The following is a 13,154-nucleotide window of genomic DNA, read 5'->3' as shown; positions in this document are numbered from 1 at the left end:
GACAACATGGCAAGTGAGCCTGACGAACCTGAAGACCCACCCGCAAACCTTAAGTCCTCCGTTTGGGAACACTTTGGTTTCAGGGTAAAATACAAAGATGGCAATAAACAAGTAGACAAGACAAAAGCAGTGTGTCGACACTGCAGAACAGCAGTCGGGTATGTACTTGGAAACACATCTAACATGCTAACACATCTAAAGCGACACCACCCGAGTTTGAACGTTAACCGGCACGACTAGAAAAAGCAATCTGGTGCAAACTACGATATCGTCGTCGTTTAAAAAGGAAGAGCGTTTCCCTGACCATTCTGATCGCGCTAAAGAAATAACCAACGCCATTTGGAGTTGAGTAAAATTGTTTAAGCTGCACTTTAGATATAAGCGTGTTTTGTTTACTGCACTTTAACAAAGTAAAACTGAATCTGAGCAGGCTTTAAAGCTGACCAGCTGCACTATACTTTTTATTTTAATTGAGTAAAACTGTTAAAGCAGAAATGTATATTTATATTTTTCATTCAAAAAATGTGTTAAAAAAACAGCAGGATTTTATTTTTCACTTTTATATTTCTATTTTCATTCAAACAATGTGAAAAAGCAGGATTTTATATATATTTGTTTCATTCAAAAATTGTGTAAAAAAAAGTTAACTGTTGTGGTGGTATGTTTTAATAAGGTTACCAATAAGTAAAAGATATTTAATAGTTGTCTATTTTTTTCATTACTGTACCGAAAAAAAAAACGAACCGTGACTTGTGTACCGAGGTACATACCGAACCGAGATTTTTGTGTACCGTTACACCCCTAGTCCACAGTGTACCCCGCTTCGCGCCCAGTGTCAGCTGGTTTAGGCTCTAGCTCCGCCATGACCCCTAACAGGATAAGCGGTGATGGAAAATGAATGACTGTTATGGTTACTGAGAAGAAACATGTCATTAAGTTACTAATCAGAATGTTTGGGTTGCATTCAAACATATTATTTTTGGTTAAGAGTTTATATGTAAAATATAATCATTCTGTCGCATCTTTTTGCTGTGCAGGAATGCCTTCTTTTGGCAAATGTGAGTGCAACATCATCAAGGGTAGGGAAGTGGATTGCACATTGCTCCTTTGACTTTCTCTGGACTGTTGCAGTGTATAACCTTCATCTCTGTTTTCTCTGCTAGGTATTCTGTACTGTGCCACAGATTCACTTCTGTGATGCACCATTAGGAAGTGGATGGGTATAGAACACTTATGACGTCGTCTCTTGAGGTGGGCACAAACACATCTTTACAGCTTTACTGTTCAGTTTAAAACAAAACAAGACATTTGAAGATTTCACCATGGGCTTTGGGAAGTTATGTTGAAAGTTCCTAACCGTTATTTGACATTTTATAGGCCATGTGATAAACTGATCAATGAAGAAAATATTTTTCAGATTAATCAATAACAAAAATAAGCTTTATTTGCAAACCCAATGGCAATTCTATCAACAGTATTACTTACTTAATTTCATCCTGGCTATGATCTAGTTGCATGTGGTTACATTTAAGACTTTACTTCTTCATCCAAAAAAGACACTGTTTACTGATTGGTTGTATTATGTATTTTTTGATCACAGAGCGATTGGGACATTTGTCTAATTAGTGGCTGTTACTGACGGAAGTCTAGGTGGCCTGGAGGGAGTGATAAGAAAGCCACTAGGAGTGAAGCGTTGCTCCTCATGTGCCAAGCGGAGCAACGATGGAATGGCCAGCTCATGTTTTGCAGGGCGCTGGATGTGAGTGTGAGGTCAGGAGTGAGGGGCTGTGGGTGTTTGTGTTAGGGGAGGGTCTGGACAGGGTCAGAGGGTAAACCGTGGGGTAAAGGGAGCGGGTTCAAGGTGTTGTTTGATGTTTGAAGATGTGTGTGTTTTACAGGGTTGGTGGGGGGTGGGGTGACTATGGTCAGAGTGTATGTGTGTTAGTGTGTGTGGCTATTCGCTTGTCAGTCCATCTTGTCAGAGACAGATGTTTTGTTGTGTAACATACATTTGTGTGTGTGTGTATTGCTATCAGCAGGTCAGTGAGATAACCACCGGCCTGCTGTCAGATCCCACCAAGTGGCTGATCTGTCACTCCAACCTGCAGGTCCCACCCACCCCTATCAACACCACAGGCTGAGTGTGTTGAGTTGTCAGGTGTCTGGACAATATCTCACACACACACACACACACACACACACACACACACACACACACACACACACACACACACACACACACTCACCAAACTCTGCTGCACCACAGGGACTCAACTGATCAAAAAGTTTCTTGCTCATTGTTTGTCCCTGTTCACCTCAGTGCAGATTTAACCTGGAACTTTTCTCCGTGCTGTCCTTCAGATATTACATCCAAATCTGAATATAGATCAACTTGTGTTCCAGTTCTTTATCCACCTCAGCTGTCGTGTGTGTTTCTGATTAGATCCTCTTCTCTTCCTTGACGTCAGCAGGACTGCTCCCCCCGGGGTACGTTCAAGCACGTACACTCGCACCTGGGAGATACCCTGCAGTAACCACAGTCCTGTACTGGTGTCTGTTCTACGGGAAGTGCTGCAGGGGTCAGTGCCTTGCTCAATGGCAATTAACACCTCAAAGAAATCTAATCTATATCTTTAACTGTGGGGTTTCCACTAATAAAATCCTTTCTCTGACCATCATATCACGCCATGGTCTCTCTCCTCTTTGCCTCGATGTGTTTTTGATCAGATTCCGTCTTCTTCCTTGACGTCAGCGCGGCTGCTTCCCTGCACGGCTGTTTATTTTCATACAGATCACAGAGTGATGAGAGAGTATACGACTCTGATACGGAACAAATGAGGGCAGAGGAGCTCCGCAGGCCTGGGGAAGGAAGCAGAGGTTAAGAGGCCTCCAGATACCTGCTGTCAAACATTTTCACGCTCAACTCCTCCGCAGCAGATGCACAGGCAGATTGTTGGACGACAGCTCCTACTTTTTGTACAGGAGGATTTGTTGTTTGAGATTTGGCTTTTCCCAATGTTCACATATGCCTGATCCATTTCAGCTTCATCATCCAGAGGGGGGGGGGGGTCACCAAACCACTATTGTAATGTAAAAATAAAGTGAAGTAATGGTATCCTGAGCAGAGAACAAAGTCACGCTACGTCTTTGTGTGTGTTGCAATGGTTGGACTTGTACTTATATATTCCATATCCTTTTGAGTCTTCCGACCACTCAAAGCACTTTTACACCACATCACAGTCACCTTTTCACATACACACATTCTTAACTGGTGGCTAAGGGGGTGATCACACCTGCAAGGAGCGCTAGGAACGAGACGCCAGTAAAACAATTGATTCCCTATGATATGACGCACCTGACTGGTTTTCAAGCATTTTTTATGACGAGCATCATTCTGGCGTCTTTTTAGATGCACGTAATTTTTCTGGCGTCTTTTTAGACACGCGTTTGTAGAACCTGAAAGTTGACATAATCTCAACTTTTGGGCGTCAGGCACCAGTAGCACCATAGCTCTGTATTGGGTCCATTTTCAATGTTGTGATCGCCCGGTTGGGTACGCAACCCCGCTCTACAGGCGCTCCTCTTAAGGGGCGCTCATTGAAAGGGCGTTTCAGGCATTTCAAGCGTCTTTGAAGCGTCAGCGTTTCTAGCGCCAACTGAAGGTGTGATCGGCCCCTAAGGTGTCTGTACAAGGAGCCACCTGCTACCCAATTAACCATTCACACGCACTCACTGCAATTTGGGGTTCAGTATCTTGCCAAGGAATACTTCAAGATGCGGACTGGAGAAGCCAGATATCAACCTGCTCTACCTCCTGAGCCACAGCCGCCCAACAAGCTTCTCTGGTTTGTTGTGGTAAGGTGGGCTGGCAATGCATTCATGTAAGTGCATGTGTATCCTATGTATCCCATTGGCTAGCTCATCACCGCCACTTTGCACTATCGCACTATCGCACTATCGATATCGGGATATGTGGAAGTATATATGTGTAAATATATATAAAAATAAACTTAAGTGGATACTTTTATTTTTAAAAAGTTCACACGTATTTCTGGTGTTACATTTCTGACTTTGCCCATGCTTTCTAAAGTGTAACTGCATTCTTAAAATAATTTTTAATGTGTATGCTTCTATATAATAAGGTGATGTATATGTTTTTTAGATTCTATGAACCAAACTGTAAGTGTTACACTTCTCCTTGTTTTACCACCTCATTTTGTTCTGAACATTTCTTTGGGAAGGGGGGTATTGCTATTGTAATGTCTGGTGTCCTGCCATAAAACGCTGAAAAACAGTCCTGGGAAGTGTGATCCATGTCCACTATGCAGCACCACGCACAGCCAGACCCAGTGCACCTGTGTCTGTGCCTCTGGTGGCTTGCCACTTGCACAGAACTAGAGATTAAGACTGTCTTAAAAAGTCTAAATGTGGAAATGGAAAAATATACAAAATGTCTTCAAGGTAGCCATGGGTCATTTTGACTTGCACGCCACATATCTGTACAGTTTATTATAATGATGCATTGGCAGCAACATATCATAATGACTACGTTATATTGAAATTGTGAAATGAGTGTCACATTAAATATTCAGCTGTAACTGGGTGGATGACTCGCATGCTAAACATCTTCAGGAATATTCAGCAAGACAACATGATCCACTGTTGGGGGACACCCTGTGCACTAAGCCATCATGTAGATTATCTGTGGAAGACATAAACACATGCAGACACACGGACACAAAGACATGCTACACACAGAGATCTACACAGTATTTGCACTGTTATTTCTGTATCCAGCCTGGTGCCATTGGTAGGATTTATAGCTCCTGTCCTTGTGCTAACAACACAGCTGAGAATCCCTCGCTGTGATTGAGACATTACACTGAACACATAGCCTTTCCATAAATGGTGCATGGCTGGTTATACTTACCCATCCATCTTAATATTCTACAACCACTTTATTTCTGACCTGTTACGAGTCGAGGTGTTTCTAGAGAGGGCCCTGCCAGTGCTCCGATCAGGGCAGTAAAATCCTCGATGACTCGTGAAATGAGGATTACTAGATCTTGTTGAGTAAAAACAGGGACACTTTTGCGCACCATTGACCTGCAGTTTGCATATGCCAGACCTTGAATACGAGTCATGGGTAGCTAATTTATTAGATGAAAATTACAAGTCCGTGTGGGGAAATGGGGTCATTGCTGCAGCAGAAAATAAGATGTAGCGCAGACACAAATGAAAGATGTAAACCAACAAATAGTTACATACATATGGGGTGCCGTTTGTAAAGTGTCTCACGCTGAAAATAACATCAACATTTTGCCACATTTAGCTTCAAACAATGTTTAAAAAAGTATTGTGATTTTTTTAACGTCACCTTTTACCACATTTACAGCAATATTTGTTAACTTAGAAATATATTAAATAGTTAAATCTAAATATTAAATGTGGCACCTAAATGTTAAATGTTAAATCTAAATATTAAATGTGGCACCTAAATGTTAAATGTTAAATCTAAATCTAAATGTTAAATCTAAATATTAAATCTAAATGCTAAATCTAAATCTAAATATTAAATCTAAATCTAAATCTAAATGTTAAATCTAAATGCTAAATATAAATATAAATGTTAAATCTAAATATTAAATCTAAATCTAAATCTAAATGTTAAATCTGAATGTTTTGGGTGAAACTAAATATTTAGCTAATATGCAAATTCACACTGCCGGTCACCGGAAGTACCGAAATAAAAGCTCGAGATGGTCAGACTGTTTATAGAATCAAATAACGAATTAAAACCAACTTATCGGGGGAAATGGACACTTGAACATACATTAGCGTGATAATAACTACCTAAAATAACAAGAAACGTGTTTGGAGAAATTTTATTTGATGTGTACTTTGAGCTGTTAGTGTCCCTTCTGTCCCACCTTGTTGTTTACAAATACTTCCGGGTAGAAAACCAGCGGAGTTTAGCAACATATATATATATATGCACGTCTCACGTTTTTCACGTCACTGTATCACCGTTTAGACTAATCTGGTGTTCGTAAAGCCTATAAACACTATGACTGAACAAACATTACTATCACGGTCTGAAATTAATAACATGGTTATCGTAGATTAGCGAGGCTAACTGTTAGCCCCGTTAGCGGTGTCTGTAATGACTCACTAACTCTAAACGGTCCGTGAAGAAAATATTTTTTCCAGCGGATGTCTTAGTTACAACATGATTGAGCTAACTGGAGTAGTTTAATGTCGTATCTGACAACGGGAGACATTTAACAGATGACGTCCTGATAGCTTTGCTGCTGCTGCGGCCACTGATGCTTTCTAGACATTGTGATTTCCCAAAACTGAATAAATACCACACATCGCAACACAAAACTGCTTTGCTCGCACAATCATGTTGTAACTAAGACATCCGCTGGAAAAAAATATTTTTTTCACGGACCGTTTAAGAGTTAATGAGTCATTACAGACACTGCTAACGGGCTAGGAACTGACGGTTGTTAGCTTAGCTTAGGTTGTTAATCCCTCCGAAGGGACACTAACAACTCAAAGTACACGTCAAATAAAATTTCTCCAAACACGTTTCTTGTTATTTTAGGTAGTTATTATCACGCTAATGTATATTCAAGTGTCCATTTCCCCCGATAAGTTGGTTTTAATTCGTTATTTGATTCTATAAACACAGTCTGACCATCTCGAGCTTTTATTTTGGTACTTCCGGTGACCGGCAGTGTGAATTTGCATATTAGCTAAATATTTAGTTTCACCCAAAACATTTAGATTTAACATTTAGATTTAGATTTAGATTTAATATTTAGATTTAACATTTATATTTATATTTATATTTAGCATTTAGATTTAACATTTAGATTTAGATTTAGATTTAATATTTAGATTTAGATTTAGCATTTAGATTTAGACTTAATATTTAGATTTAACATTTAGATTTAGATTTAGATTTAGCATTTAGATTTAGATTTAATATTTAGATTTAACATTTAACATTTAGGTGCCACATTTAATATTTAGATTTAACTATTTAATATATTTCTAAGTTAACAACTATTGCTGTAAATGTGGTAAAAGGTGACGTTAAAAAAATCACAATACTTTTTTAAACATTGTTTGAAGCTAAATGAGGCAAAATGTTGATGTTATTTTCAGCGTGAGACACTTTACAAACGGCACCCCATACATACAACATATACGTACATATACTGAGGAATATGCAGCAGATATTGTGCTAAACCATAAGAATTCAAAGGATCAAAGTAAATACAAATGAATGTGTGTACCAAATTTCACACCAATCCATCCAGCAGCTGTTACGGTATTTCACTAAAGAACCATTAAATAAACCTGATGATGGCATGAAAGGAAATGCCAGAGGATCACCCAAGTCAGCAGGATATATCAGCTGGTTAGCTTGAATACATGTATCAATTTGTGTGCCAAACTGTGTTAAAGATATTGAAATATTCGACAGAATGAGGGAAATACCTGACCTGCTAGTGGTGCCAGAGAAAGTCTGATAATCGCCAAATCATTGGAATACATTGTCTGGAGGCCATGAATATTTGTGGTTAATTTCATGTCGATCCATCTAAAGCCCATTTCCCACTGCACAGGAAAAACCCACCAACACCCACTAGCATCTGGCTTTTGTGTTCAATTGGAAAGGTTACAGTCGGCATTCACTCCCAGGACAAAAGACTCTGCAATAGTCACGGGTATTTATCGGCTCTAGCTCCGATCTGCTTCGATTGTATTATGTGGGCCTTTGCTATTAATTTCAGTCAGAAAGATTTACATTTATCTGAAAAGCTGTCCAAACTGCTCCACAGATAAAAAGCAAGCTTAACTGGATTAAGAAGGATTCACTTTCCACTTCAGCCCTGTCCACTGATAGTGAGGTGCTACATGAGCCGACTGAGGAGAAGGTGCAGGTTTATTAAATGCATGTGGAAATTTGGTATATAGATCATCATATCAAGGTGTATTTAGAAGCCTTTCTGTCATCTTTGCTTGTGTGTGGGCTTGTAAACACACTGCACAATGTTGCTGTTGTCAGCAGTTACATTATGCAAACCATTGCTGATTTGATCACATAGCAGAGAGAACCATGAGTTTGACTAAACAAATGAGGGTGACTACCCTGATGTAGCCTCTATAAGCCAGAAGCACACACACACACACACACACACACGCACACACACACAGGCTTTACATGAATGTATGCATGCCCGCCTTCCTCTATCTCTCTCTAACATGCACTCTTTCTCTCCCACTCCTGATCCAAGGACCCTCACTCCCTATAGGCCACGTGAGTCGACCAGCCCCAGGGTTGCGGTGATTGATGACTTCAGCCAGGGCCAGGCTTCAACCACAGACACACACAAACACACATTACTCACCCCAAAGATAAGCAAATGGTGCGCAAGCCGCCAATGGCCCTAAGTGCTCTGCAAACACAGGTAACACTGGCCTCGTTTCAAAAGGGTTCATTACTTAACCGCAGCCGGCTACCTCTATGGAACAAAACAAACTGAGAGGGGCAATATGCTGCTCTGCTTTCATCTCTTGATCTGGTAGCACAGGGTCAGATCAAATCACTGGCTCTGTTTTTGGCAGCATCTCTGGGATGCTCTCAGCTATGAGTCTTATGAATAAAAAGACTCTGCTTCGTGAGAAATTTTCTGGGTGCACTGCCAAAAAGATATGCTCCACACAAGTTGCTTTACATTCTGTAAAGATGAGGAGGCAGAGAAGGTGCAGACCTACATGTACCAGGGTCTGACAGTACAGTACAATACAGGTTGTGTATCAACAAGCAAGAGATGCAGGCATAGTTAATACAACATGGAAGAAGCAGTTTGGTGTTCCTGCTAAAAATCCCCGCCCTGATGATGCAACAGTCTCTGTCACAGGACTGAGCCAAAAGGGAGGACAGCAGGACCAGATGTTAACTGGCGAGCAGGGAGGAAATGCCCTTAAGATTCTGTAATATTACTGGAAATTTAAAAGAAAAAAAGAAAGGAAAGCAATGGATGATAGCATTTTTGCAATTGTCAGTTTGAAAGAATGGTGTTCGTCCCTCTAGTAGAGCTACACAGACTTGAAGAATCTATACCTGTTGTTCAGGAGTCTTGTGGTGGATCAATGTCTTCGTACACCATGTTGTAAACTGGGAGGTGGCATATTTATAGATGTGTTGTCAGAGAAATGATTGGAATGTACTAGGCATGTCAAAGGAGAATAAGTATATTATGCAGCAGGAATGGTTTGAGAAAGTTTTAAGGAAATTTCAATTCTTTTTTTGCCCTGATATGGAGTTATCATTGGAGTTCAATATGACTGCTGTGAATCAAAGCTGACTACAGCACCTGTCATCCACAAAGCAACTCTTCAGAGCTATTATTCAAGCTTACATGCAAAGGTTTGTCAGTATTTCTTTAAACTGGGGGCAACAATAGACGTTTTTGGACAACCCCTAACAATTTTGGGGACTCCCTGAGAGAAACCACCCATGGGGAGATCTCCCAAAAATGTTAATACCTTTAAGGGCTTTGTTCAGTTTGCATTCACATCGCAGTGGTTGGTAACATTACTTTCATTTTGATGAGTCCAGATTGCGTTCCACCATGACATATATGCTCAGTAAAGCCAAGACTTCACTGACGGTCCATTTGTTCATTTTGAGCTGTTGTTTGTGTTTTGTATTGCATTTTGTTTACACTGCAATGGCTGTGGTTGAGCACTCACTGTACACTTACATCACCTATGGTTCATATTGTGCTAGGAGATTACTTACTCTAAAATAGGAGCTAAAAAAGTCCTTCAAGACAGTGTTTTAAAACCTACAATCATTCCTAGTACTTGCAGTGCAGACACAACCAGGACTGAGAAGGTAGACGTCCCCCCTTCCATCTTCTCCATCCCTATCTTGTGCAACAGGCCGGAGCAGCAGATGAAAGACACGTCCAGAGCAGACCCTGGCTCCAGCCCCCCTCCATCCATCACAATCAACGCCAGCAGTCGGCCCAATTAGGCCCCCGGAACACTCAGGGCCACGGCTTGATTGTTAACACTGTGAAAACACAGAGCAAAAGAGGGGGTGGAGGGGGTGGATGTGGGGCGATGACGGGATGCTGAGAGCTTTGGGGGAGTTTGGGGAGAGACGGAGGAGAAGAGGGGGAGGAAGGTCAGATAGCTGGCGGCCCTATTTCCTCTCTAATGGCCTCCAAACGAGGGAATATGAGGGAATGCTGGCCAGTAAAGCAGGTGACCCGGAGGAGAGGGGGGCAGCCACACCCACCTCCGTACCCTCATTTGACTTGGACATGTACACACACACACACACACACACATCTGCACACAAGCCATTAAAAGAAAGAAATGGATGGAAATGCATGATTGTAATTATGCATGCAAGGCGCGTAAAAAGCACACACAAGGGAAAGCCATAAACACAAATTATGAGCAAAAAATATGCCAAGGAGAGGTTGTTCCTGAACATAATCATGCATGTAACACACACACAAAAACATGCAGTGTCATTTCCAAGCAAGCCCATAACCCTTCCCCCCCCCGCACTGAAAAGCCATTAAAGAGCTGCGGAACACTTGGCCGTGCTAGTCAGCCTCAACTTTCCATCTTCAGTGGGACTTACAGTAAATGTCAGGAAGAAACACCTGGATTAGATTGCACCAGCTATTCAGAAATCTGTTACTAAATTTGTATGAAAGTCCTTTCGTATTTACGAAATCATGTGGAACCATTGATACTTAATAAACTTGTTAGCTAGAAAAGACATAAAACGTGTACATACTTGGAAACATGTGTAGTGCCATCCCATACAAAGCTATCAACCACCAACAAAGTTACTTTAGCATCAAGAGCAGTAATATACCTTCCAAATCTTAGATTTATGATTCAGAATTTACTGCACCCAACCAAGAAATAGACAGATCCATATCTTTCGTAAAATTGCAATGTGAAACTTTTTGTACAAACAAATGAGATTAGTTTATAGGTGGGCTTCAGAGAGACCCAGGCTAGCTGTTTCTCACTGTTGCCATTCTTTATGCTAAGCTAAACTGACCGGCTACAGATTAATATTTAGTGGACTGAAATGAAAGAGGTATTGATCCTCTCACTCTTTGCAAGAAATCTAGTGAGCATATATCCTAAAATGTAGAACCATTGCTTAAGTAACGATGCTTTGTAAATATGACTTTATTTATTTATATGTGTAAACATGGAAAAACAAATGGGAAATATATAATTACGCTAACCTAACCGATGTTATGAGAGCATTAGTTTCACATTATTGGCATAATATTTTGTTATTTTGGTAAAATGAAAGTTAAAATCTTCCCAGATTACATCACTGTTAAAGTGTTTCCAAGTAGTATTATTGTTGGTGCTGCTGTGGCAAAGATTACTAGATCACTTTTCATTTTCCTCAGAGCCCAGCAGCTACCAAAGTTTCCATAGTTACTCTGGTTGTTCCACAGTCCGCCATTTCCACTACTAGGGATAGCAACTGAATGGAACTTACTGTACATTATTACTCTTTAGTAGCTTAGGAGTAGGTGATGATAGGATGATGTTAGAATGGATTGTCCAAAAGGAATGGCAGAAGGGACATGATTTTATGGATCCAACTGTGATTGGCTGGACTGTGAAATGTTTGTCCAATCTAGGCAAACACACGTTAGGAGAACATGGGCACGAAATCCCCCACAAAAATGACAAAGTCCACAGCTCCATTTCCATGTCCATGTGGACAGACAGGTAGAGGAAAGCCAACAGAGAGCCCTCAGAGGGCACGGACCTCGCAGAACCCCTGTCCTCCCTCTGGTTTTCTGGTGGTGGAGCAGAATACACCCTGGGTCAGTGGGGCTTGCTGGAGGCTTTACCAAGGACTGGAGAGGCAGTCATAGCGGGTGTGAGGAGAGGCAGGGTCCGCAGAGCATATCTCACTGACTATGACTGCCTCTCCAGCCCTGGTAAAGCCTCCAGATTTTGACAAACAAAACACATATAAAGAATTTATAAAATATAATGTTTTCTGATAAATTAAACTTTCCACAATGACAGAAGCAAAAGCTTTGTGGCTGCGAGTGTTGTGAAAATCAATACTTTTGCATTGCCTTGCGCAGTCATGGACAACTGATGATGTAAAAACCAATCATAGCAGAGCATCCCTGCTCCATCCCTGTGGACCATCCATTCCACCACCAACCCTACCGATAGGTAACGGAGAAAACAGAAGTACTTACCTCTTCCTGTTTTGGTTGCACATTGGTTGATGCGCTTCCTTTGTGCTCTAAAGCACTGAGCAGTACAGTACAGTTCAGTATGATTTTTTCACATTTCCACTGTGAAAAGTTGTGGATGGTACCAACAGAACCTTTCTGTACCGTTCCCATTCTTGGTCACCCTTCAGTTGAGGTACCTAGCACACAGATCTGGTACTAAAAGGCAGAGCTGTGAACACTGCAATCTGTTGATTGGTCAATAGCGGATGGTCACTCTTGCTCAGATCTGAGCAGGCCTGACTGCTGGCAACTTTTAAGGTGCAATGTTTACATGTAATGTTACTTAATGCATGAGTTGACGACGTGAATCCATCAGCACACCTTAAAATTACTCTGACAACTCTGACCATTAGTTTAGTTTTTATATGGTATACACTCTTAGTAATGAGTGGATCTTCAAGTGTTTATATATTTTAATTTCGACTGGGACGGCATATATTCTAATCCCTGCTCGGAGGGAAAAAAAAGCACCGCGGAGCATTGTTCCTGTGTGCTCCAGCAACACTTAACCCCTGAGCTTGCCTTACAAGGACTACAAGGACAAACCCACATTTTTTTAATGTCCCATGGTGAGAGACTCTCACTGCAGCCTGTTATATTTTGTTTTGGAACTGTCGGCGTGCAACCACATTCTGTGGATGATAAACGAGGTGCAGACTTTCCTTTGTGTCACCGGTAAAGAGCCAGGAAATACAGTGAGAGCTGGATGGAGCAGTGAGTGACAACATCCCCACCCACATTTAAGAGTACTGTTTGCAGTGGAAATGCTAGAGTCTATGTACCATGTCTGAAGGGTTACTCTTGCTTCCAAAGCTACAA

At 41.1% G+C, this 13,154-nt stretch overlaps 1 long non-coding RNA gene across 1 annotated transcript; it reads left to right on the top strand.

Annotated features, from left to right (window-relative positions):
- The first annotated feature begins 1,034 nt into the window (after positions 1–1,034).
- LOC125903509 (uncharacterized) lies at positions 1,035–1,733 on the top strand. Its single transcript, XR_007451307.1, has 3 exons — positions 1,035–1,079; positions 1,164–1,251; positions 1,601–1,733. It is a non-coding gene; the product is annotated as an uncharacterized LOC125903509 (long non-coding RNA).
- The last annotated feature ends 11,421 nt before the right edge of the window (positions 1,734–13,154 follow it).

The sequence above is a fragment of the Epinephelus fuscoguttatus genome, linkage group LG16, assembly GCF_011397635.1.
Source record: "Epinephelus fuscoguttatus linkage group LG16, E.fuscoguttatus.final_Chr_v1".
Classification (NCBI taxonomy): Eukaryota; Metazoa; Chordata; class Actinopteri; order Perciformes; family Serranidae; genus Epinephelus; species Epinephelus fuscoguttatus.
Note: the sequence above shows the minus strand (reverse complement) of the source record. Positions and strands in the feature narration are given on the sequence as shown.